The 24,678-nt window shown below is 38.1% G+C and overlaps 1 long non-coding RNA gene and 1 pseudogene across 1 annotated transcript in view; both read right to left on the bottom strand.

Annotated features, from left to right (window-relative positions):
- The window catches only part of LOC126930514 (uncharacterized), a 74,612-nt gene extending 50,244 nt beyond the window's left edge, over positions 1–24,368 (bottom strand). Inside the window, exons 1-2 of the long non-coding RNA XR_007717611.1 lie at positions 24,299–24,368; positions 15,562–15,727 (exon numbers count right to left, since the gene is read on the bottom strand). This is a non-coding gene — a long non-coding RNA (uncharacterized LOC126930514). The remainder of the gene's footprint in view (positions 1–15,561; positions 15,728–24,298) is intronic.
- On the bottom strand, positions 17,106–18,769 carry LOC126930508 (T-complex protein 1 subunit alpha-like; annotated as a pseudogene).
- Positions 24,369–24,678: the final 310 nt, after the last annotated feature.

Here is a 24,678-nt window from a genome sequence, read left to right as displayed (position 1 = left end):
TCCAGAATGGCAGCAGCTAAACTGATGTCTCCAGACAGAATACTGCAGGACCCTTTATCTAGAGAAAATAGGGAAAGACTCACATCTACTAACACGTAGGTCCCCTAATGACAAAGCTAACGAGCTTGTCATATGACTTTCCTAGAGTAAAGGTAATCAGTGTATAAGCCTGCCCCTACCCAACGATCTTCCAATCAGGTCTTTACCTCCTCACCCAAATGAATGGGCAGCCAATGATTATTTGGCATTTAAGAAAAGAACCCAGCATAAAATGTAGCTAGGAAAATGAACAAATGGGAAAAAGTAGCTAGGAGGAAACAGAGAATGTACAGACAACAGACAAGGCAGGTAAGAACAATCATAACGTCATAGAATTAAAAGATGTTAACAGATCAACTAAATAAGGAAAAAGTATAATAACAAAAAAATCCAAAAAAAAAGCTCTTGGAATTTTAAAATATAATTTCTGCAGTACAAAATTCAAAAGAAGTCTTAGAAAACAATATCCTGGAAATAGCCCCTACTCCATAATAATAATGTCTCAGAAAGTAAGACAAAAAGCCAATGAGATGGGTAAGAGAAAAAAATATGAATAATGGGGATTCACCTAGGAGATATTTCATGCAACTAATAGGAACTCCAGAAACAGAACAGATAAGATGCTGGTGGGGAGATAATCATCAAAAAACTAATACAATAAAATGTTTTATAACTAAAGAACATGAATCTCCAGAATGAAAATGTTTACTAAGTGCTGAGTATAATGAATGAAAAAAGATTCACAACAAGGCAACCCATTCTGACTAACTCAGTTAGTAGAAAAATTCCTTAGATTTTGGTATTTTACTTTCGCTTTTTCTTTTGTTGCTATTTTATAACGATCCATGATGTTTCCTGAATATTTTAATGAGAATTAAGGGAAATATGACAGGATGCTTGTCTTCTGCTATGTTAAAAAAAAAAAAAAAAAAACACTTTCGTTGGTAAGCATATATAGCACATAATTTATTATGTAATTGTACATTCTTCTATTATTTCATGGATATTAAATTTGTTTCTCAAAATAGAAGGGATGGATCACACATATACTGTCAGACGATTTTTAACCAGAGCACCAAATTACATTCAATGGGAAAAGAAAAGTTACCATCTGCAAAAATTATTTCAAGATGATTTTCAGACCCAAATATAAAAGTTAAAATTATAAAACTTGTAGAGGAAAACATAGAGGTATATTTTTCAACCATGAGATAGGCAAATATTTGTCAGATAAGACAGAGAAAACACTATCTATAAGAGAAAAAAAGTGATAAATCTTATTTATCAAAATTGAAAACTTATTTTTATCAAAATTTCCATTAAGAAGATAGGCTGGGAAAAATATTCGCAACACATAAATGACAGAAGATTGGAATTCAGAAAAAATAATCCCTGCAACTCAAAAACAAAATGGTAAACAACCCAATTAAAAATAGGTAATAGATAGTTCATAAAGGATGATATAAAAATATTGAATAAGCACATAAAAATGTGTTCAACATAGTCATCAGTGAAATGAAAATTAAAAATGCAATGACAAACAACAAAGCACTACACATCATTAGATTGATCAAAATGAAAAAGATGGAATACAAATATTGATTAGGATTTGGAGCAACTAGGACTCTCATACATTGGTAGTGGACATATAAAATGGCAATCACACATCTACCCATGACAACAATTCCACTCCTAGATATTTATTGAAGGGAAAGGAAAACATGTCCTCTAAAAGCCTTGTATAAAAATGTTTACAGCAGTTTTAGTCATAATAGCTAAAAACTGGATATAGCTCATTGACCATCAGCAGGAGAATAGATAAACAAACTGTGGCATTTATTCTATGGTGTACTTCTCAGCAATAAGGCGGCACAGGCTACTCAAACAGGCAACACATAAATCTCAAAAGCATTATGCTGAGGAAAAGCAGCCAGACACAAGAATGCGTGCTATATGATTCCATTTAAATAAAATAATGGATTAAGTAAAACTAATCAATTAGCAATGCTTGGTGTCTGTGTGGTAGGGTGTTATTAAATGCAAAGGGGCACAATTACCCTTTCTGGGCTGATGATAATGTTCTATATCTTGGTAAGAGTTATACAGATGTATTCAATTGCTCAATGCTGGCTGATCTATACATTTAATATCTGTGCATTTCTCTGTATATAAACGATATCCCAATAAACTTATATGGACAAGATAGAAGGGCTAGGATTCTGTTAGACTCAGAAGATTTCTTCCACAGTAATTATCAGAGTATTGGGTAATGTAACTATACAGCCCAAATGATGGATTATAAAAACTCAACCAAAGCAGATTTTAATATTGTTACATGAGCAGTTCCAGTTTCATGGTGCCCCCATCACTGCTTCTGAGGAACTCTACTGTAGATGGAAGTTCACCTGGAAACTTCTCCCTACAAAAGACTATACATATTGCAGAATGCCCTAAGTTAGTTATCATTAACTTCCAATGGTTAAAGGTAAGGGAGGACAGGGGATGTCCTTCCACTATAATCTCATCTCTGGGAGGTATGCCACTATAAAAGGAGGCCTTACACTGAATTTGGTAACACATACCAACATTTATTAGCAAGCAACCATGAAAACAATCATATGAAATGTTCTGTATATGCAAAGTCCCAGCCTTACAAGTTTAATTAGAAACAGATGCCCTAGTGGAAGGAGTCAGCTAATATTCCATTGGGACATGAGGTGGATGTCATTCTTAAATCAGGGGCAGAGGTGGTTCAGACCACTCGATTCTTAGGTCTTGTGTGAGCAAAGTTGAGGCAGCTGCATCATATTTCTAGTGAATCAGCATATCTTAAACACCACCCATTTCATCAATAACAGATCACTTATACCTTCATTTATGATAATTTATAAATGCTCTAGAGCTGACCTCTGGTAAAAACAGTTGTCGCTTAGCAACTTTGTGAGTATGTGTCCAATTAGAGCAGTAGTCTTCAATCCTGGCTGCATGTCAGAATCACTGGGGGAGAGGTTTTAAGTTTCCACACCCAGAACCAATAAAATCAGAATTTCTGGGGTTGGGATCAGTCATTAGTATTTTTCAAACTTCCCTAGGTAATTCCAATTTATAGACAAAGTTGAGAACTACTAGATTAGAACCTTTCAATGTAGCCTAATTGCAATGTATATTCCCAAATAAGTGTTTTCAATGATATTTAATCACCTTTAAGAAATAGATAATATACATTCTATATCATACTGCTGGTGTTTAAATGTTTTCAGTAAATAATACAACAGTACACAATTCATCTCATTTCCTCAATGATAGGACAGAGACAAGAGAAGTAGAGATATCAACCAGAGCTATAATAATAACTGAAATATCTCTCAGGAAGTGAATTTGATTATTCCTGAGTAATAGATATATTTCAATACGGAGGATAAAGACTATGCATTAAAAATCTGATCTTTAAGCAATTCTGTACTGAGAAGTGTCTGTGAATAATAATATGTTCCCTGAGTCAGAAAACTGACTATTCTCAGTCAGCCAAAGCAGCAAGGCACAAATAGAACAGAAGCAGCCTGACAAGAATGACACAATGGACTTTGGGAACTCAGGGGGAAAGAACGGGAAGGGGGTGAGGAATCAAAGACTACAAATTGGGTTCAGTGTACATTGCTCAGGTGACAGGTTCACCAAAACCTCACAAATCACCACTAAAGAACTTCCTCGTGTAACCAAATACCACCTCTTCACCAATAAGCTATGGAAAAAAATATACATAGAGAGAGAGAGAGAACAGAAGCAGACTCGGTGACAAAAAAATAAAACCTAAAACATACCAGAGCACTGATAATTCCCTGGTCAAAGATTTTACTCACTCCTAATAATGAGCACTTGGAAAATATTTTCAGAACACTATTGCTAGTTATTTGTACTTATGGTATATAAATATGTTCATGTAAATTACTGAATAAACTATTTTCTTATTTGGTGAGAATTTAAACATTGTCTTTCAATCTTTTTTTATATAAAGCCTGTTCTACCACAAACTTTGCCCAATCCCAATCAGTTCCCTACCTTAATAGACTCTCCCTTAAAGAACTTCAGCCCAGACAGCAAAGCCTTATAAATATTCCTCTTCTTACTTCCTCTTCAGAGACACTGCTAGAGTTGCCAAGGTGGTGTTCACTCTTATTGAGTCATTTTTTTAATAAATTTACTTTTTCTTAATTAACAGGTTGTCTGGAGATATTTTGAGATTTTCCAACAGCAACATCATAAAGAATGCCTCATCAGGAGTAATTCCTGTTCTGGAATGCTATATAATACATGAACTAAATTAATGTATATTGATCATGTTTAAGTAGAAAGAAATTTAACAAGATAGCATTCCAATCAATTGTCACAAAATATTTTGTGCCAACCCATTTGTTAATTCAAAATAATCTGAGGTACCTTGAGGAAAAACAAAAATTCCAACTACCCGAATAGAGCTTGTTCACAAGTGTCAGGTAACCTAAAAGTTATTCAAGAATTATTTCTTTAGGTTTTATATCCAAATGTTATATTCAATCTCAGGGCTTTTGTCCATGATTTCCCTTCATCTCGAATTCTCTTCTTGCAGTCTCTTTCAAACACAGTTTAGATGATATTTCTGTGAACTCTTTGGTGAACTTACTCAACCTTCCCTTTATATTTAATTACTCCCTCCGCTCAGCACCCCCCTTTGTGTTTAGCATGTAGCGTTTGTTTTCAGTATATTTCTCCATCTACAATGCTTTGATCTACTTGAGGGCAGGGTTCATGGTGTATGTGTATCCTTGTTTCTTAGGGGCTGATAATATCAGAGTCTAAATGTTGAAAATGTCAGTATTAATTGAATTATTTAACCAGTTTTGATTTTCTAATTATTTTATTTAATTGCCAACACTGTTTCTAAACCCTAACTAACTAAAGGCACCTGAAGAGTCCATTACTTTCCCAGGAGAAAAAGATCCAACAAGATGGAGATACATGACTATCAGTTGGTCAGGACAGACATTCTAGCTTCTAGAACAAGAGCAATAAAACAGAAGCTAGAAAGATGCAAAAAAAAAAAAAAATTTTTTTTAAGTCAACCATTTGAGGGTCATTTTTTGTAGTTTTTGCATGCTTTCCAGGGAAATAGAATGTGCTTGGTGTACTATTTTAGAATAAAAATTTATTTTTGTAACATTTCCATTTTGGAGAAAAGAGTAATTGCTATATGAGATTCTATCAGTTTCAAAAGAGCAGGGTGTGTGTGTGTGTGTGTATGTGTGTGTGACTGCAGAAAAGGAAATCTGTATTACTTTGTCATATTTCAAATTGTTATTGTTTCTGCATTTTTTTCAGGAATATAGCCTTGCCATTATATTCCCTATTTTAAAAATAGGAATATATTTTTTCATTCTGCACTGAAAGAAGCAACTGGTTTTCTCTGTTTAAGGGGTCTGAGAAGTTAAATGGCATATTCAGGTCACTAAAAAAAGAAAAAAAGAAAGAAAGAATGTCAGAGTTGACAGGAGTCGAGATTTACCTAGCAAGCCCTCCCTCGCCTGCTGTCAATGAGTAGTTGCATGGCATAGAAAGAAAGGCATTCGTTTTAGTGTCTATAATCCTGAGATCGAATTAGAAACTCAGAACTTATCTGGGCAACAATGGACCATCACTTCATGTCTCTGGGCCTCAGTTTCTTCTTCTGTTAAATGGGAATAACGGTACCTCTTTTACAGAATTTTCTTGAGTAACATGAAAAAGTATACCACTGGGCAATAAAAATGTTTTTGTTGAATTGGAAATTTTTATAGCAACTCTATGGATCAATTAAATCAATAAGATAATTTCACTCATCCTATCCTTATTATCATCTGGATTCTCACTACTATATATGGGATCTGTTGACCCACTCAGCTCTATGAATTCAAAGCGTAACTCCTTATGAGCACAATTCAGGCAATGTAAGCTTTGCCAGGACATTGCAGCCAATAAACCACCCGCGCATGAGACCACAGAGGTGCTTCGATATCCACAAGTGGACCAGATCTCTGTTTTATGTCTCTCCTGAAAGAAGGCAAAGTGTTTTTCTCTATCGAGTTCTCACAGATGAAGTGGGCAAAAATGTTAGCCCTGTGACCTTAAAAACATCACACGAACAACTTTCCTACGCACTGCTTTGGAAATGTCACCAAATGAAATGTGGCGTTTCGAATGGGCATAAAACTGAATGAGATAATGGTACAGCCATTGCCTGGCACACAGTTGAGGACATCACCTTTGCTGCTAGAAAATATAACAGGGATGTAAAAAGTTGGGTTACCGCATTGCACAGTAATGACCCAAACATGTTGATACACCTGCTTCACTTGAAAATCGGTTCCTCTCCCAAACACAACCAAATAAACCCAAGTAAGACCTGGAGAGAGAATGCCTGGAATGGCCTACAGGTGCTTGTTTTTCTGTTGTTAGGCAGCTGGAAGTTTGGCCAATGCTTAAAATGCACACTCAGTCACTTACACTTAACACATTTTCTGTTACCATAAGTACGGTTGATAAAGTTAGTTAAAAACTCTCTCAGATAATACTTCCAGAACTCCCTTCTGTTTCAAGCCTGCTACCTATGGAACTATTCCAAGGAAAACAATCAGTAAGAATTTCAGGACAACCTCTGTGGAGCCCTTACCCCCCATTCACATGATTAAACTCTCATCTAATTGCCATTTGGCTGCCCCAGGTCTTCTAAAACTTAGCTTGTTTACTCCTTTGTAATGTATACATGGTATTTAAGCAAATACTGCTTACTCTGACTAGCTGTCTCACTGGATCATTGTTAATTGTATGTATTTCTACTCTCACCCTAGGCCAGGAGCTCATGGAGGGTTGGTGAAATGTAACACGTGAATCAATTTTGTATCACTGATGCTTAAAACAGAACTTGGCATCTAATATGTCTTCAATAAATATTTGTCGACTATCTTACGGATGCCTTAGTTGTCATACCTTATTTTCTATCAACTCCATAGCATTTGTTTGTAAAGTTCCTGCCTCTGCATCTCCATTATATCTAATGATACCTAGATTCTTAAATATCTGGCAGCAAATTTTAGCCCTCTGAACTAACCAAGCTCTTCCAGCAACTTATCACTCATTCACTAATTTACTTTCACCAAGTTCCTAATCTACGTTCTCAGTTTCAACAAATATTCAGCATCAACTGCATGAACACACCACACAACACGCATATATGCAAGTCTGAAAATTGCACAATCACTGACATCTATAATAACACTCTCCAATAGAAATATGGTAAGAGCCACAAATGAAAGCCATGTGTGTGACAGCTTTCTAGTAACTATATTTTAAAAGTAAAAAGAAACAGGTAAAATTAATTTCTATACTTTTAAAAAGGTATAGAAATTTTTATTTAAATGTTAAAATACATTTTATTTAACCACGCATAGTAAAATGTTATTTTAACAAATGATCAAAATTAAAAATTATTAAGGAGATATTTAATGTCACATTTTTCTTATCTAGTCTTTGAAATCTGGAATATATTTAGGCTTAGAGTAATTCAATTTGAACCAGCTACATTCCAAGTATAGCATGGCCACATGTGGCTAGTGGTTAGCATATTGGACAGTGCAGATGTATAAAATCATATTTTCATAAAAAAGAGATGTACATAAAACTCATATAATACATAGTATAATACATGTGATATTAAGTTAAAACAATAAAACATGGGAGCCAAAGAATAACTCAATTCTAAGAGGAAAGATAGAAGTAGGATCCCTTGGACTTATTCTAATTCTCTTCCCTTTACTGAGCCAAGCATCCTCTCATCCTACCAGCTACGTTCTCCAATGATTGTGTGTATCTATGTATCTGTGCAAGCAGTTATGTCTTTTACAGAACTATATATAAATAAAGGATACATTTATGTGAGGATAAGACCACACATAAATAAATGTGATTTTCTACAGCTTATATTAACACTGTGATTACAATACATGGCAGAAGCAAAAGCAAGATAAAAAGAAAGGGCTGTGGTTGGCAAAATATATAATGGTGTACCCTTTTCCTAGTCAAGTACCGAAATGTAAGGGCAGGCAATGAGTAGAATACAGATGTGAACCTAGTTAAATGAGAAGCCAACTAATTCTGCTTTTTTTTTTTTTTTTTTAAGAGGAAAAGGAATTAGTAGAAATTAATGATACTGTTTTCACAGCACCTATTATACAAGGCTTTCCTTGTTCTTTACTATTAGGATGGGGTTTGAATTTTGAATGTAGAACTTAGAACTATAAGGACTTATAAAAATATTCCCCATGCCTGGCAGAGGTTTCTGTAATGTTACTGTTTTCTATCTAGCACAGACTAGGGTGAGGAGATACAGAGAAAAGAAACAGAACACCTACGTAAGGATCAGATGTAAACTAAATGATAGAGATTGAAAAGGCTGCATCAAAACAACTCAAAACATATGTAAAGTTTACGAGTGTCGAGGGCTTATCTGATAGCATTAACCTGGGAAGCATTCACCACAAAGCAATTGAGAGGCAAGCTGTGTTTCCCAGACTAGGGATTTGATTTGATTTGACTGAGATGAAGGGAAAGTGATTGAGAAGAAGAAAGACTCTGGAATGAAGCATTATATACCCAAGGCTGATTTAAGAGAGTAGAATGGGAAATAAAATAGATAGCTTTATACAAAACTTACCAACACAAAGCAAACGGAGGTAAGGGAGGAAGGAAGTAGAGATGGTGAGCCTGGAAACTGACACTTGGCAGACTTAGCCTAGATCCACTGGCCACTAGCTGGTCATATAGTCTCTCTCAGCTTCAATACCCTCATACCAAGGACTCAAAATGGTACCCACTCCATGAGGATTAAATGAGATTTTATATATATATAATATTAAATATTAGCATATTGGACAGTGCAGATGTATAAAAATCATATTTTCATAAAAAAGATGTACATAAAACTCATATAATAAATGTGATATAATACATGTGATATAAGTTAGCACATTTGATATTGTTATTTTTCTAAATATTATATATTAAATGAGTATATATAACATATATTATATATATCATGTTTAGCATAAAGCTTGGTGTATAATAAAATGCTGAATACATTTTAGTTACACTTGTTAGGTTTGTGGGCACAAGGTTTGGAGTTTGATAACAAAGGCAACTGGGTACTTTCGGGAAGTATCAAATAAGTTACCTTTAATAGAAAAAAAGTCTTATTTTATTGCCATCTGTTGACAAAAGAGCTTGTAAATGAAGAGTCCAACTTAGAATGTGGTGGTAGTCTAAGTGAAAGGTTGTTAGAATCTGGGCCACAGTTGTGCCTAAATCAAAAGAAATTAGTGAAGACTTGGCATATTTTTCATAAATAATGTGAGAATTTGTAATGAACAAGGTATGAGAAGAGCCAAGAGAAAATCATAGTCCCAGTTCTTCACAAACTACTCACTACTTGTACACTGCTGCAAGAGCACTGAATCTCTTCAAGTGTCAGTTTCCTCCTTGTTAAAATAGGTGTATTAATACCAACATCATGGGGATGTTATGAGGATTAGGGGAGTTATTCATCAAGCACTTGGAACAGTGACGGGCACATGGTAAATGCTGTGAAAGTATGTGTTGGGTGAAACTGAAAGCACAACACAAACTCTTTAAGCATTTATTTTTACTCTCCCAGGCACTGTATTTTTCAATCCATAAGAAATACTGTGATGGCTGGGTGTGGTGGCTCACGCCTGTAATCCCAGTACTTTGCGAGGCCAAGGTTGGTGGATCTCCTGAGGTCAGGAGTTCGAAACAAGCTTGACCAACATTGTGAAACCCCATCTCTACTAAAAAAAAAAAAAAAAAAAAAAAAAATTAGTCGGGCGTGCTGGCGCACGCCTATAGTCCCAGCTACTCAGGTGGCTAAGGCAGGAGAATTGCTTGAACCCGGGGGGCCAAGGTTGCAGTGAGCGGAGATCGTGCCGCTGCACTCCAGCCTGGGTGACAGAGCAAGACTCCGTCTCAAAAAAGGAACACTGTGGGCTGGACACGGTGGCTCACACCTGTAATCCCAGCACTTTGGGAGGCTGAAGCAGGTGGATCACCTGGGATCAGGAGTTCAAGACCAGCCTGGCCAACATGTTGAAACCCCGTCTCTACTAAAAATACAAAAATTAGCCAGGCATGGTGGCAGGCACCTGTAATCCCAGCTACTTGGGGGGCTGAGGCAGGGGAATCAATTGAACCCAGGAGGCGGAGGTTGCAGTGAGCCGAGATCACGCCATCGCACTCCAGCCTGGGGGACAAGAGTGAGACTTTGTCAGAAAGAAAGAAAGAAAAAGAGAGAGAGAGAGAGAGAGACAGAAAGAAAGAAAGAAACACTGTGAATTAGTACAACTCCAATTTGAAGGATAAGGAGAGAATCTTGAAGACACAGAGTCACATAGACAGGAGTTGTTCCCAGCAAGGAGTGCACCCGGGTTTTTTACCCAGACCAGGCTCTTTCCCCTACCACAGGCACCTCCAATGCTGTGAACCTAAAAACATGGGAACGGTGATGTCACAATACTGAGAAGTTGGCATGGGCTAATCGGTGCACTAATCTGTCGTTAGAATTCTTGTTACTTAAAGAATCGAAATATCAGAAGATCGTTAGAATTGTGGAAACAAACGAAGACCAAGCAAATGAGAACAAGCAAAGGCTATTTCTTCAGAGCTTGCTCTAGCAAGAGAGCCTCCATCACTTTCATTTTGGCAGAAACCGGCAGGCAGGGGAGTGGGAAAGCTTCAGAGTGGAAAAAGGCAAAGGTTTCAGGTCAGCCCTGTTTGGAGGCTGTTGGCACGGGGAAGCTGTTGGCACGGGGAAGCTGTCAACGGGCTAACCTATGTGATTGGTCAGGAAGGCATGTTTGGCTTTTTCCAGTTGGACCTAACTTGGAAAAAGGGAAAAAAATCAAGGAAGCTGCCAGTTATTAATCAATTCCTGGTTGGTTGACACTGGCGGTTACAGGGGTTATTGTTTGGCTCCCTGGACCAGTTGCTAGAGATAATGACCTGACTTCCTACATGTCTGATTTATAGAGAGTGGATTGGTTTCCTGGACTGGTTACTAGAGATTATGAATTGATTTCTGGGCTGGTTGCTGCAGATTGTGGATCAGGGTTCTCTTTTTATGTATGGTCCAGCCATTGTCCATTTGTATACTCAGTCTCTCAGAAGTCACCTGGTTGAAATCCCAGCCCAAGTATTTAACCCCTAACCATTGTCCAGCATAATGGAGAACTCCATCATACAAAGTGGCCGATTCCATTCTGAGACAACTCTCATTGTTTCCATATTTTAGTGATATTAATATTTAGAAAATTGTGCCTTCTAGTAATGCCCACTGCTTAGGTCTAGATCTGTGTTCTGACAGAAAATCGAACCCTCGGTACATGGAACTCTCTGATGGCCTCCCCTTGGCAGATATTCCTGATATCTAAAGAAATGCAGGCTTTGTATGCAGTGGAAACATCTTGATGTCACAGCCTTAATCTTTCTATTCTACATCTCAGGGATAATCCTTTGCTCTGTCCACCCATGTATTTCATTGTAAATATACAACCACCACTCTAACTGTGAAAGTGAATCCTAACAGTAGGCCAAGATCCTTTCACCTGTTTCTAATCTGGGTAAAATATCTCTGAAAAACATTATTTGAGTCAGCACCGGTTACTAAAATGCCACCCTACATAAGTACTTGGGACTTGAATAAAATTTCAATTGATGAATTCATATTTCTTAACTTTCCCTCATAGCAGATACTCTGCTCTGTCTCCCCAACCTCCAACCATTAGAGTCATAGAACATTTATGTGCTTTTCTTTTTTCTTTCTTTTTTTTTTTTTTTTTAAGACACTGTCACCTAGGCTGGAGTGCAGTGTCACAATCTCAGTGCACTGCAACCTCTACCTCCCGGGTTCAAGCGATTCTCCTGCCTATGCCTCCCAAGTAGCTGAGATTACAGGCACCCACCAGCATACCCAGCTAATTCTTGTATTTTAGTAGAGATGGGGTTTCACTATATTGGCCCGGCTGGTCTCGAACTCCTGACCTCAGGCAATTTGCCTGCCTCTGCCTCCCAAAGTTCTGGGATTACAGGTGTGAGCTACTGTGCCCAGTCTATTTGCTTTTCTTAAGCGAATGAATTTTTTTCTTTGTCCTTCCAATATTCAAACATGAAGAACATCAGAGAAAGAAAGACATACAAATGGCTCTTGAGCGGATCCTCCTTGGCATTAGTAAAGGAAGAAGGGGTTTTCTTAAAGTTGTTATCTACCTACTTAGATATAGCAGAGCATAAAACAACAAAATCAGAGGATCTCTTTCAGACTCCGCACCCAACCATAGTGTGTTAACCTGCTATATGAACACTGACTTACCTTCTCTGGCCCAGCCCTCTGCATTAGCAGACAATACTAAGTATTCTTACTAGGCAGAATAGGTCATTTCCCCCCATGTACTCTTACCTTACTCTTCAACCTCAAACATTGTAGTTAATACTCTTTCTGTCCATTGTGAGTGGATTACAGAAAAAAAAAAAAAACTCGTTGTCTTATTCCATGTTGCAAAGAAAATGTATATACTGAACAACATTACTTCTTACTATATAATACTCGCACACAAAAATTCATGCTAGTAAATAGTATCTCCACCAAGCCCCTCAACTATGTGTGTATCAATATAAAATGCCGTTAAGTCACTGGACATGAGTCAAAGTGGGAGTACAAGGCAGACCTCAAACAAACAAGAATTTCACTATCTCCCACACCCTACCACCACCACAGAGAGAGAAAGAATGCTCATTCATCCTGTAGACAAAAACTGTATGGAGCAAACTTTCTCACAACGGGGAATCCTATCAGCCTTTCTTCTCTCCTGAGAGATTCCAACTGTTTTTAGATTCAGTCAACAAATTATAAATAATTTAACTTAGTGATTATTGCTAAGGGAAGAAAAATTAATACATAATAATGGGTAGGTTAAAAAAAAAAAGAAAAACAAGATCATGTCCTTTGCAGGGACATAGAGGGAGCTGGAGGCATTATCCTTAGTAAACTCATGCAGGAACAGAAAACCAAATGCTGCATGTTCTGACTTATAAGTGGGAGCTAAATGATGAAAACACATGGACACATAGAGGGGAACAATACACACCGGAGCCTATCAGACAGGGGGAAGGTGGAAGGAAAGGAAGGAGAGGATCGGGAAAAATAACTAGGCTTAACACCTGGGTGATGAAATAATCTGTACAACACACCCCCATGACACAAGTTTACCTATGTAACAAACCTGCATATGTACCCCTGAACTTAAAATTAAAACAACAATAATAATATGGGTAGAAATCAACAGACAAAATATGATTTTTCTTTCACTCTCTGTTGCAGAGATTACCAGCTCCCTACCAAAGAGATTTTCTTCTTCCGTGGTGTTGTTCTGGAAAGTAGCTACCCAACTTTCATTTAGGATAGAGCCATGTGACCCGTGCTCACCAATGGAACATGAGCCAGAATGAGTCACTTCTAGGCTGAAGTACATAAAGAGCAGTTGTGCCTTCCTCATCATTCTTTTTCCCCATCTGCTCACTGAAATTACAGGACTCTAATGTTTGCAGGAGATGGAAGACTGACAGGATGGAATAAGCTTGAGTTGCTGAATCACTGCCTGGAATGCCATCCACAAACACTCGATCTCGATTTTATGTGAGCAAGAAACATATTCTATCAAGCCACTGAACCATCAGCATTCACTTATTATAGCACCTATTAATTAATATTAATAATTAATACATCAATTCACCCACTTATCCTTTGGGAGATACCCCTAACCCCTACACTCTCTAATTTCAGTTGAATTATGCTGGTTCACCTCCAGCTCTCCATAAAGAATATTGAATTGCTGGCTCTGCTATCATATACCTAAAAGCTACTGTGAGCAGGCAGTTTCTGGAAATCTAATTTTGATGAAAATTCATAAAGGACTTTGGACTTTAGCTGTGATCAGCCCTTTACTCTACAGACTATCATGAAGACCAGAGAGGAATGTCATGAACCTTAGGAATAGGCAGGCTCTTGCAAAATTTTTAGTCTGTAATGGGAAATGGCAGCTGGTATCCAAACCAGGCCTTAACCCTGGAGGAAAAATGAAGCCACTGAAGCACATTAAGTATGATGAGGATGATATAATCTGTTTTGCTTTTTAAAAAAGATAGCTTTGGCTACAGGGTAGAGAATAGGTAAAGAGGGTAATTAGAATGCTGTGACTGATCAGTCAAGAGATGGTGCAACCTAAGTCAGAGAGTGGCAGAGGGATGGATAAATAACAGGCTTGTGATAAGGTCTAGATATGGGGAATAAAAAGAAAAAGAAATGCTAATGGAAGTACCCAGATGCTAATGGTGCTGGGAATGCTTTTAAACAACAGCACTTGCTCTACTGCTTTTATGTTTGCTTGTTTGTTTTCCTTACAGGTACTTTTTTCTTTTTTGAGACAAGTTCTCGCTCTGTCACCCAGGCTGAAAGCGCAGTGGCATGAACAGGGCTCAGGGCAGCCTCAACCTGCTCAGCTCAAGTGATCTTCTCACCTTGGCCTCCCAAATTGCTGAGATTACTGGCATGAGCCACTACATGCAGTCTTTCTACAGGTTCTTTTTTTTTTTTTTTTTTTTCTATTTTTTGCAGTTCTCCTCGGCGGGGCTTTATTTAAAAGGTATGTTGCCTCCATAATTCATTAAGCCAAAGCTCGGTTTGGGCCAGCTTGGAACCCTAGATGGTTATTACAGAGCAACGGCAGATCAACAGCTCTCCCTTCTGCCAAGGTGGAGGGGATCGTTCCGCTTTAAAAGCAACAAGAAAATGCTGAAACGTTGCACTCTGACTCAGTATGGTTCTGGATTGTGTTTCATTAGTTAGCAGTAAAAGGAGAAAATATTTTAAAGACTCAGTTTCCCTCCTTATAGGTACTCCTTAAGCAATTGTCCTAAACGGTGGAAAAGTGTCTCTGAACACACATACATATACACACACACACACACACTCTCTCTCTCTCTCTCTGCTACCTGCAAGCCATTAGTGAACCATCCATTGCCAGACAGCTCTGCTCCTCCCTCTCCCCTTAGAGTTCTCTGCTTCCCCACAGATTATGAAAAAGCTGGAGACTCACAAATGTTCTTTAATTCTGATGTCAGTGCCCAGAAACACCATCAGATAACAGCTTAGGCCTGAGGGGCTCAATCTACTGATACCTCCCTCAATAAATGTTCTTATGGCTAGTTCTGCGAAGCAAGCTTTACCTACTACCACTTCCTCAGCAGATAATCCTTCCCTGACATTCTCTTGGACGTGGGGGTTTTGTTGCTTCTCTCCTCTACATGTTCTCAGGCTCCAAGGGTGATCCTTCCTAGATCCAACACCCCACTACCACCACCAATTCCAAGGACCACAGGGATTCACTTTACCTTCTCTTTCTTAGAAGGACCAAAATTCCTTGGTGCCCATCATGTTGGAGTCCTTCCTCTGTCCTCTGTTCTTGGTCCTAAGGGAGTTTATTTCCTTCATGATGAGGGTGCAGACTCAGCTTCTCTCACTTTTTCTCTGGAACCTCCACTACATGGCAGATGTTAACTGAAAGAGAGAGAGAGTATGTAGCAATTTTTCCCCTTGGAAGTTTGCCTCAGATCAATCAATTTGCCATATTTAACATTCACGCTTTGTGCATATGCTAATAAATCATTAAAATTCATGTGGATTCTAACAGTTTTGGGTTTTCTTTCTTTTTCTATATTTTGTAATTCGTACTGAATTCTGTGAATTATAATGTTGCAACTGAAAGTAGTCACCAGCAGAAATATTCATTGTACACAGGACTAAAAAAAGGAATCTCAAGTTAAAAACTCCACCATTTGTTATATACATTTTGGCCTTGAGTAGTTCACAATTCTGTTTCTCTTTCCCCAGATGGAATACTTATTAACCTCAGATGCGTTTATGTGTTGTTGAACACAGTAACAAAATATGCCCCCTAAAATGTCCAGATAACCTAAAGAACCATAAAGAAGTTAGGGACTTGGGAGGTCATCAGAGCCAAGCTCCCATGTCATAAAGACTCTCCTCCACATGTTATGCCCGAAAGAGCTGGGCATTTGGCTCCCATCTGCACACTTCAGATGTCCAGGGACTCACTGTGAGATGAGCAGTCCCAGTGCTGGTTCCTGCTTCTGTTAGGAAAGTTTCTTTTACTGAAATAATATAAATATTCTCATCACTTTGACTTCTAGTTGCTCCAGAACACTGAAAAAAAACTTATTTCCACTTCTGAATGATAGTGTTTAATTTCTGGCACACAGTTGAGTCTCCATGATGTATTTTCTTCTCCAGATTGAGCACGTGCAGTGACCTCAATTCTCCCTTGGAGGTCAGGTCTTATCAATTTCTCCCGCATCTACCCAGGTTGACTTCAACCACCCTGGGAACCCTTCTACCTCCTCTCCCGTCATCTCACCATGATGGACTCCAAATTAGGAATGCCCCTGCAGCACCTAGACCCTAACACAGACCAGGAGACATGACGCAAATACCTTAGACCCAGGAATCACATTAACCATTCTTAACCTCAGCACAGTTCTCTTAGTTTTAACTTTTTAAGCACCATTTGGCTATTCTTAAGCCTGTGCTTCACTAAAACCCAAACGCATTTTTGACATTTTGCTGCAAAGTTAAGACTTCTTCATCATCTGCCTGTTAATTTTGAACTAACTGATGGACTTTACACATATTCTTATTATATTACAAAGAATTGATTTCTGCCTAGTAAGATGTATGAATTCTTTTTTTAACTTTTATTTTAGGTTCAGGGGCACATGTGTAGGTTTGTTAATACAGATGTCTGAATTTTTTTTTTTTTTTTTTTTTTTTTACAGCTTGTTGTACTTTAATGTGTGATACTCAACTCAAGGTACAAGATAATTGCATTTAACATTGTTATAAACAAAGAGACATCAGATCAGTCATTAAGGGCTCCAGAGTGAATGGTATCTTCATAACCTCCATGTTTATCATCTTTACCTTCTGGATGTAATTTAATAAGATCACCAGTTCAAAGAATGATAATTGCAGCTTGTGTCGCAAATTTCAAACTCTTAACTTTAACTATGGTTGGTTCAAACACCCCTGCTTGTTTGTTGTCTCCATGTTTACCATTGCTCAAATCGAGACCAATCCATTTTAGATTTTTACGTTCTGGGTTAACCTGAGCCTCATTACGAAAAGCTCTTAATTTGGCGACCAGATCTGTGGAGTCCTGGGCAGCATTAACTACCAGTGTATTAGGAATAACAAGAAGTGATCTGCAAACTCTGCAATAGCAAGCTATTCCTGAGGCCCCATGCTGGTTGCATAGTTTTCAAGATATATGGAAAGGGCTGCTTCTACAGCACCCCCGCCTGGAACCACAGATTTTGACTTGAAAACTCTCTTCACTACACAAACTGCATCATGTGAAGAGTGCTCCATCTCATCACACATGAAATCATTTGCCCCACGTAAGAAAATCGACGCAGATGTACGAGCCTTAGTGTTTTTAAGATCAGCTCATCATCACAAATTCTCTCCTGTACCACTTCTTCTGCCTGTCCCAACACTGCAGCTTCAAAAGCTTCTTCACCTTCCAAATTGGCCAGGATTGACAGAATAGTTGCTCCAGAAGCTTGAGCAATGCCTTTAAAACTCTTCTAACTGCCATAGCACCAGCCTCCACAACGTACTTCAGAAACATATCATCAACTCCACCAGTGGTTAAAATAACGTTGGCACCAGTTGCCAGGATCTTCTGAATTCTCTCCTTGGCGATATCCGATTGTCTTTGTCTAATTTGGTCCAGTTTTCCAGGGTCTGTAACGACCACTAAACACCAAGCTTCATTTTTTTTTTTTTTTTTTTGGTTTTTGGCAGGCCAAAGTCAAGGCAAGCAACTTTTGCATTTATGATTCTCTTGGGCATGCCTTGGGATCCCACCACACAGTTGAGAGCATAGCCACTGATGTGCATACTCTCCGTTTGACTTCTCCCACGGGCTTTCAAAATATTAAGAGAATTCACTGGATACTGTGGCTGGCCTCTTATATCTGTGTATTTAATAGCAAGTACAGCATCTACTACCGTGTTAGCAAAGAAATCACCATTTATTCCTATGATTTTGGAAGACATGAATGTCTTAGCAGCATTAATCAGGCAATCTCTTCCCAGTTCATCTTTAACAATTAGATTTTCATTGATATAACACACTGCTTCCTTGCAAGCAAGTTGATAGCCACTAATAACTCATGTGGTATGAATTTTCTGTTTGACTAATTCATCTGCATTTTTTAGGAGTTCTGCTGCAATAATAACCACTGAGGTAGTTCCATCTCTCACTTATTTGTCTTGCAGATCAGCCAGCTCACAAAGAACGTTAGCTGCAGGATGTTCTACCTCCAGTAACTTCAGGATGGTTGCACCATCGTTGGTAATGGTTACATCACCAATATCATCCACCAGCATTTTATCCAGGCCAACTGGACCAAGAGAACTTTTTACAATATTGGCAATCAAAGCTGCAGCCATAACATTCTGGGAGCGGATTGCCTCCCCAGTTTTGCAGTCCCCGAACATGGACAAAGGCCCCTCCATCTTCACGGTGGCGGTACACATCGACTTCTGCTCACACCGCGGGCAACCAGTATCGCGGCCCTTCGGCCGACCAGCGACCACAGCAGTGGCGGCAACAGTGTAGAGCAGACCCGAGCGATGCCCCGGGAGCTGCTGGGTAACACCGCCCCACCCACTTCCCGGCTGCCCCGGTCGGCCGCAGGGCACGGTGGGAAGCAGATGTCTGAATTTTTATTTTGCCATTTGAAATATTAGCTCTTCTTCCCAACTTTCAGGCAACTATCAAAATACTAAACAGGATAGACAACAAAATTCTGTGACAACATTTAAATGTATGAAATTTATTTTATTACTAAAATATATAAAATTTAAAAATTAAATTTGAATTATGTACTTCAAAAATAAAAATTCCAAATGTACTTTCTGATGTGACTTCTGAGGTGAGTTTGCTCCCTGCACATAAGAGGATAAAAGTAAAATAGAAATATTCACAATTGCCAACCTGAGAAACTTAATTTTGAAAGAACTTATTAAAACCGACTACAGAAAATGGAAGGACAAGAGGTATGCTGACATCCTATTGAAGGCATTTATTGTGCTGTACAAGGAAATTTTAGATGCACTATTCTGTAATCCTTCCCAGCTTATAGGCTTTACTTGCATAGATGCCCAGACTAATGAAAATAGGTAACTGAATTTGATATTCATTTATTACAGCAATTTCAATGGGTCTTGCACTATTGAATATATATACAAAGACTTCTAGTCACACCTGTCAATTCAGTGATCTCAAAGAGCCTTTGAAACAATGACATAAAAACCAGATAGCAAAAGAAAACCAATTTGTTTCAGCAATTTAATGTGTCTTTGGTTATGTTTCACAGATAAATATGTGCATATGCATTCAGTCCTGAGACATATGTATATATAGAATTGCTTAACTGTAATGCATTTAGCAGTAAATCTATGACCTAATTATTGCTATAAATTCATTACCAAAGCCTTTCCCTTTCACACACCAAGCGAAAATATAAACCTTGCACCATTATGAATTCTAACTGCAGCCAAACACATCTAATTATAATCAGTTGCAGTAAACTCTCACTCTGCATTAGGCATAATTAACCATGTGATAAATAATCAGTATAATAACATTTAATGTGCTGTGATAGCATTTCTAAACTATTCATGTGAATTCTAGAAAATAGAATGTACTTCAATTCTAACCAATGTTTTTAACCCTTTCGTGATTGAAATTTCATTCAGTGCCTTGTAAGAGAAATTTTAGTGCACTCACTCAAAAGTGCAAAATTGGATAAGCTTAAGGACATCCTTATGTACGTTGTAATAAAAACATTTTCTACTGTCATGAAAATATTATCTACTTTAATAAAATTTAATAGTAAATTACACCTCTACAAGTGTAGCCACTTTCTAAATTTTTAAGCATTGTCCCTAGCATGGCCAAGATTTTTCTTGGCATAGTAGAGGATATAATTAGTAATAATTTTTAATTAATGAATCTGCACTTAAAGAAAGGTGTCACACCTGGTTTGTTTCAATAATAAGTGATAACCATAATTAAATGTCTTCTCTGTCCTTAAAAAGAATAAAATATGTCTATTCTATGGAAGAATATCCTTTTATTCTAGCACATAACATTTTTTATCACCAACACTAATATTTTCTTTTTAATTCCTATGACATCAATGTCAATTTGGAACAATATAAAATAATATTTCTGATTTTCATGTCCTTTGTTCAACTTTAGGCTAATTTCTCTCATGTCATTAAATGACAAAATGATAATAGCACCTATCAGAACTCCCTGTTTCTATTTTATAAATATGACAATAAGCCCTACGGAATTGCAAATGTTAGTTGGTTATACTGTACTTTTGTTTTGCATTGTAATCATGCTTAAAAATGGATCTTAAACTAGTGTTTACTATTTTTTTCCTCTGGGCAGAAAGTGTCATAATAATATTTTCTCTAGTGAGCTTTGACCTATATTTTCATTATAAACATGGTTATATGTTACATTTAATTACTTGTCTCTTTTTTTCCTCTCTCTTTGCTCCACAAGACTTTAGCCTGGTAATCTCTATGGCTCATCTTTATATGCTATTCTGAATTAACTCTTAATTAATCAAAGTTGCCAAGTGAATGCTCTTTCATGTTATCTATGCAATCGCTATCTGTGTTTCCACTTCATCAACTGAGGGGTTCTTCCAGAAGAGCTGGTAGAGTTAGAGTAATTCATTCACATTTCCGCACCATTATGTACAAATTCGGATAGATAAATACGAAACACAATATGCTTCTCACAAAATTTAACCTGTAACCTTGTCGTTATTACGCATGTTCTTACTGACTCACCTAGCTGTCCACAAAAAATAAAGTAGATGTCACTGAGGAGTTGCTGTCTCCTCTGTATACAGAGAGAGTTGCTGTGGATCTAGCTAAAGGATCCTACTTTTATTTCTACTTTGTTACTGTTTATAAATGAAGCTGATACAAAAATTAAGAAATAAATAAGGAAACTACATAAAAGTACTACTAAAATATATTTACTCTCAAAAAGCATATGCCTCTTTAATATTATAATGGGGGACGTGAGAGTGGAAATAAAATATTCTGTGAGAGGAGGCTCCTCATCTGTTGGCTTTATTGCAGTTCCGCCAAAACATTCTTTTATGCCAGAAAAACATAGGAACATAGGCCATTTATTTCATGTAGACCAAGCCCTGTGCTGGGAATACAAACATGAATAATATATGGTCTCCGCTCTCACAAGACTCACTTTTTAATTAGGGAAACTGACTAAAGTACATAAAATATAACTACAGGACACTGTGATCATTGCTAGAGGCATACCATGGAGGAAGTGATTGTTAGAGTCAAGAAAGAACAGTCTGATAAAGAAATGAAGTGTTCTAAACTAAGAGGAAAGCATATGCAAAAATACAAGTGCATGTATGTAACAGCCTGATCTATCTGAGGAGGTGGCAGATAGTTTCCTATGGCCAGAGTGCTGCAAGCCTGTGACCAAGGGATGGAGAATATAAGGGAAGAAGACAGTGGGAGGAAGTTGCCAGCATGCAAACCCCATGCTGACCTCCAATTGATGATCTCATTATTTATTTCCTGTCCATCACCCCATTCCTGCATTCCCTTCTTTCCTTATTTACTCAGCTTAGATGCCGTGATCCATCATTATGATCACAGTTCACAAACACCTTCTGATCCTTTGTCTGTTTCTTCCTGTGCCACATTCCCAGAGCAAAATCCAAACCCTGGTTAACTACTCCCTTCTTCTTCATCCACAGCTACATCAGAGTAGCTGAGCTGGAGGAAAACAACACAAACACAATCTTTTTTTTTTTTTTTTTGAGACAGAGTCTTGCTCTGTCACCAGGCTGGAGTGCAGTGGCATGATCTTGGCTCACTGCAACCTCCACCTCCCGGGTTCAAGTGATTCTCCTTCCTCAGCCTCCTGAGTAGCTGGGACTACAGGCATGCGCCACCATGCCTGGCTAATATTTTGTATTTTAGTTGAGATGGGGTTTCACTCTATTGGCCAGGATGGTCTCGATCTCCTGACCTTGTGATCCTCCCGCCTCAGCCTCCCAAAGTGCTGGGATTACAGACATAAGCTACCATGTCCGGCTGCAAAGACAATCTTATTAGTACTATCATAATCATGCAGACTCACCTGACGTTACATTTTTTATTATAAATCTCAGCAACACAATTACCTTTTTCTCATAGTTTGTTTTTCCCCTCAACAACCTATCTAATATCTTCCTTCTCTTAAAACATCCAACAGCTTTTTCTCATCCATCTCCCTTATTTCAATGAGAAAATAACAGGGATCAAAAGAAAAATTACACCATTTCCCGTCACTTGTTTATACCAGTCAGTTGTATCTCTGCCTATAATCTGACTTGTCTCTTGTAAAACTAGACAAACAATAAGCGTTCCCCTCTACATCCACTTGTACACAGGATGCCATCCTCTCCTGCCTACAGTAGCTGAAACAATAGCTTATGAAACTAACCTATTTCCCTGTTCTCCTATATCAATCATTCCTTTCTACTAACTCCTTCCCATTAATTCAAACATGCTGTAATATGTCCCATATTTAAATTACTTTCCTTTATTTTATGTGCCATTCCAGCTGCTACACCATTTTTATAATTTTTATTGTAGCAAAACTCCTTGGATATATTGCTCATATGAACTCTCTCTACTTTCTCACCTCTTGTTCTCTTTTTAATCTACTTTTATCAGATTTTTATCTCCACCACTCTACTGAAATTTCTTTTATCATGGTTTTTAACGGTCTCCATTTTACCAAGTAAATAAGCAACTCTCAATTTTCATCTTATTCAGCCTACTTAAAAAAAAAAAATCTTCCCTTCTAAAATCATATTCTTCATTGGACTTTGAGGACCCCCTCCTTCCCTGGTTTTTCCCGTACCTCACTGACCACTTTCTCATAGCCCTCTCTGTTGGTCCCTCCTCCCCTTCTGACCTTGGTGTCTCAAGGCTCTATCATTGGTCTTCTGTAATGACACACTTCCTCTAGATATCTCATCTAGCTCCAGAACTTTGAACACAATCTATACAGTGAGTTTTATTTCCACTTGCATTAGTTATTTATTCCTGCATGGCAAATTACCCCCAATCTAGAGACATAAAACAATAGACATCTATTATCTTTGTTTCTGTGATTTAGGAGTCTGAGAACAGCTTAACTGAGTGTCCCCGGCTCAAGGTCTCCATAAAGTTACAGTCCTCTGAAGATTCCAAGGGCTGATGGTTCTGTATCCAAGCTCACCCAGAGGGCTGCTGGCAGGACCTCGCACAGGGGCTATGCCACTGGGCTGCCTCACAACAGCTATTTTTAGCTACTCTCAGCTAAAAATTTTAAGAGAATGCTCAAGACATAAGCTACAGTCTCTGTGTACCCTAATCTCAGGGGTGATGTATCATTACTTCTACCATATTCTATTCATTAGAAGCAAGTAGTGAGTCCAGCCCACACTCAAGAAAAGCTGATTACTCAAGAACGTGACTATCAGGAGATGGGGATCAATGAGGACCATCCTAGAAACTGCTTATCACACCACCTCTCCCACCCTTGAGCTTGGCTTATAAATCCATTGGGCTTGAGCCTCATATAGGGCCCATGTGTAGTCTTCTGGCTGTCCATCTTCTGACTATGATGCTGTCTCTGGTCTAACGCACTGGAGCATGGCAGGGGTAGCAGTAGTGGCAAATGTTCTTAATCCATTGACCACCTCCTCTACTGCGGGCCCCAGGGTAGTTCCCCACTCCTTCTGTAGTCTCAACATTCCTCCAGGGGTATCTACATGTATCTCCTCTGAGGGATTTCAAGACCCTTGCTCTGTAATACTTAAACAGGCCCTTCTGATTGATGTCCTTGCCTCTGAGCAATGTGGCAAGGCCATGTTCTCCCAGGTCAGCCTGAAGCCATAGTGAATGAGGGAGAGAGGTTCCTGATGTGAAGAGAACTATTCTTACTTTGCTAGTGGTCCTTTTCGCTCCTCCCCATTGGTGGTGGCATACGGAAGGCAGTGATGGGGTCAACACTGAAAAAGATCACATTTGAGGAATGTATGATTACAACCTAAAAGAGCTGAAGAGAAGACATAGGTGGAAGATATGGTATTTTACATTTACATTATAAAATTCTAAAAAGTAAATTTAAAATGACCAGAAAATGAATTATTGTTAACATTTACCTGCATCCTCTGGGCAAGACTTGCATTTGTGATTATCACCAACAAAGCACAGTAACTTCAATAGGGTAATTGGAAACCAGTATTCATCCAAACTACAGAGGATAATGCAGGAACATGAATAATGATGCTCACATTAAATAAATGGTATGAGGAACCTTC

The sequence above is a fragment of the Macaca thibetana genome, chromosome 11 (assembly GCF_024542745.1).
Source record: "Macaca thibetana thibetana isolate TM-01 chromosome 11, ASM2454274v1, whole genome shotgun sequence".
In the NCBI taxonomy this organism is placed as follows: Eukaryota; Metazoa; Chordata; class Mammalia; order Primates; family Cercopithecidae; genus Macaca; species Macaca thibetana.
The sequence above is the reverse complement of the archived record's forward strand: the minus strand, read 5'-3'. Positions and strand labels throughout refer to the sequence as shown.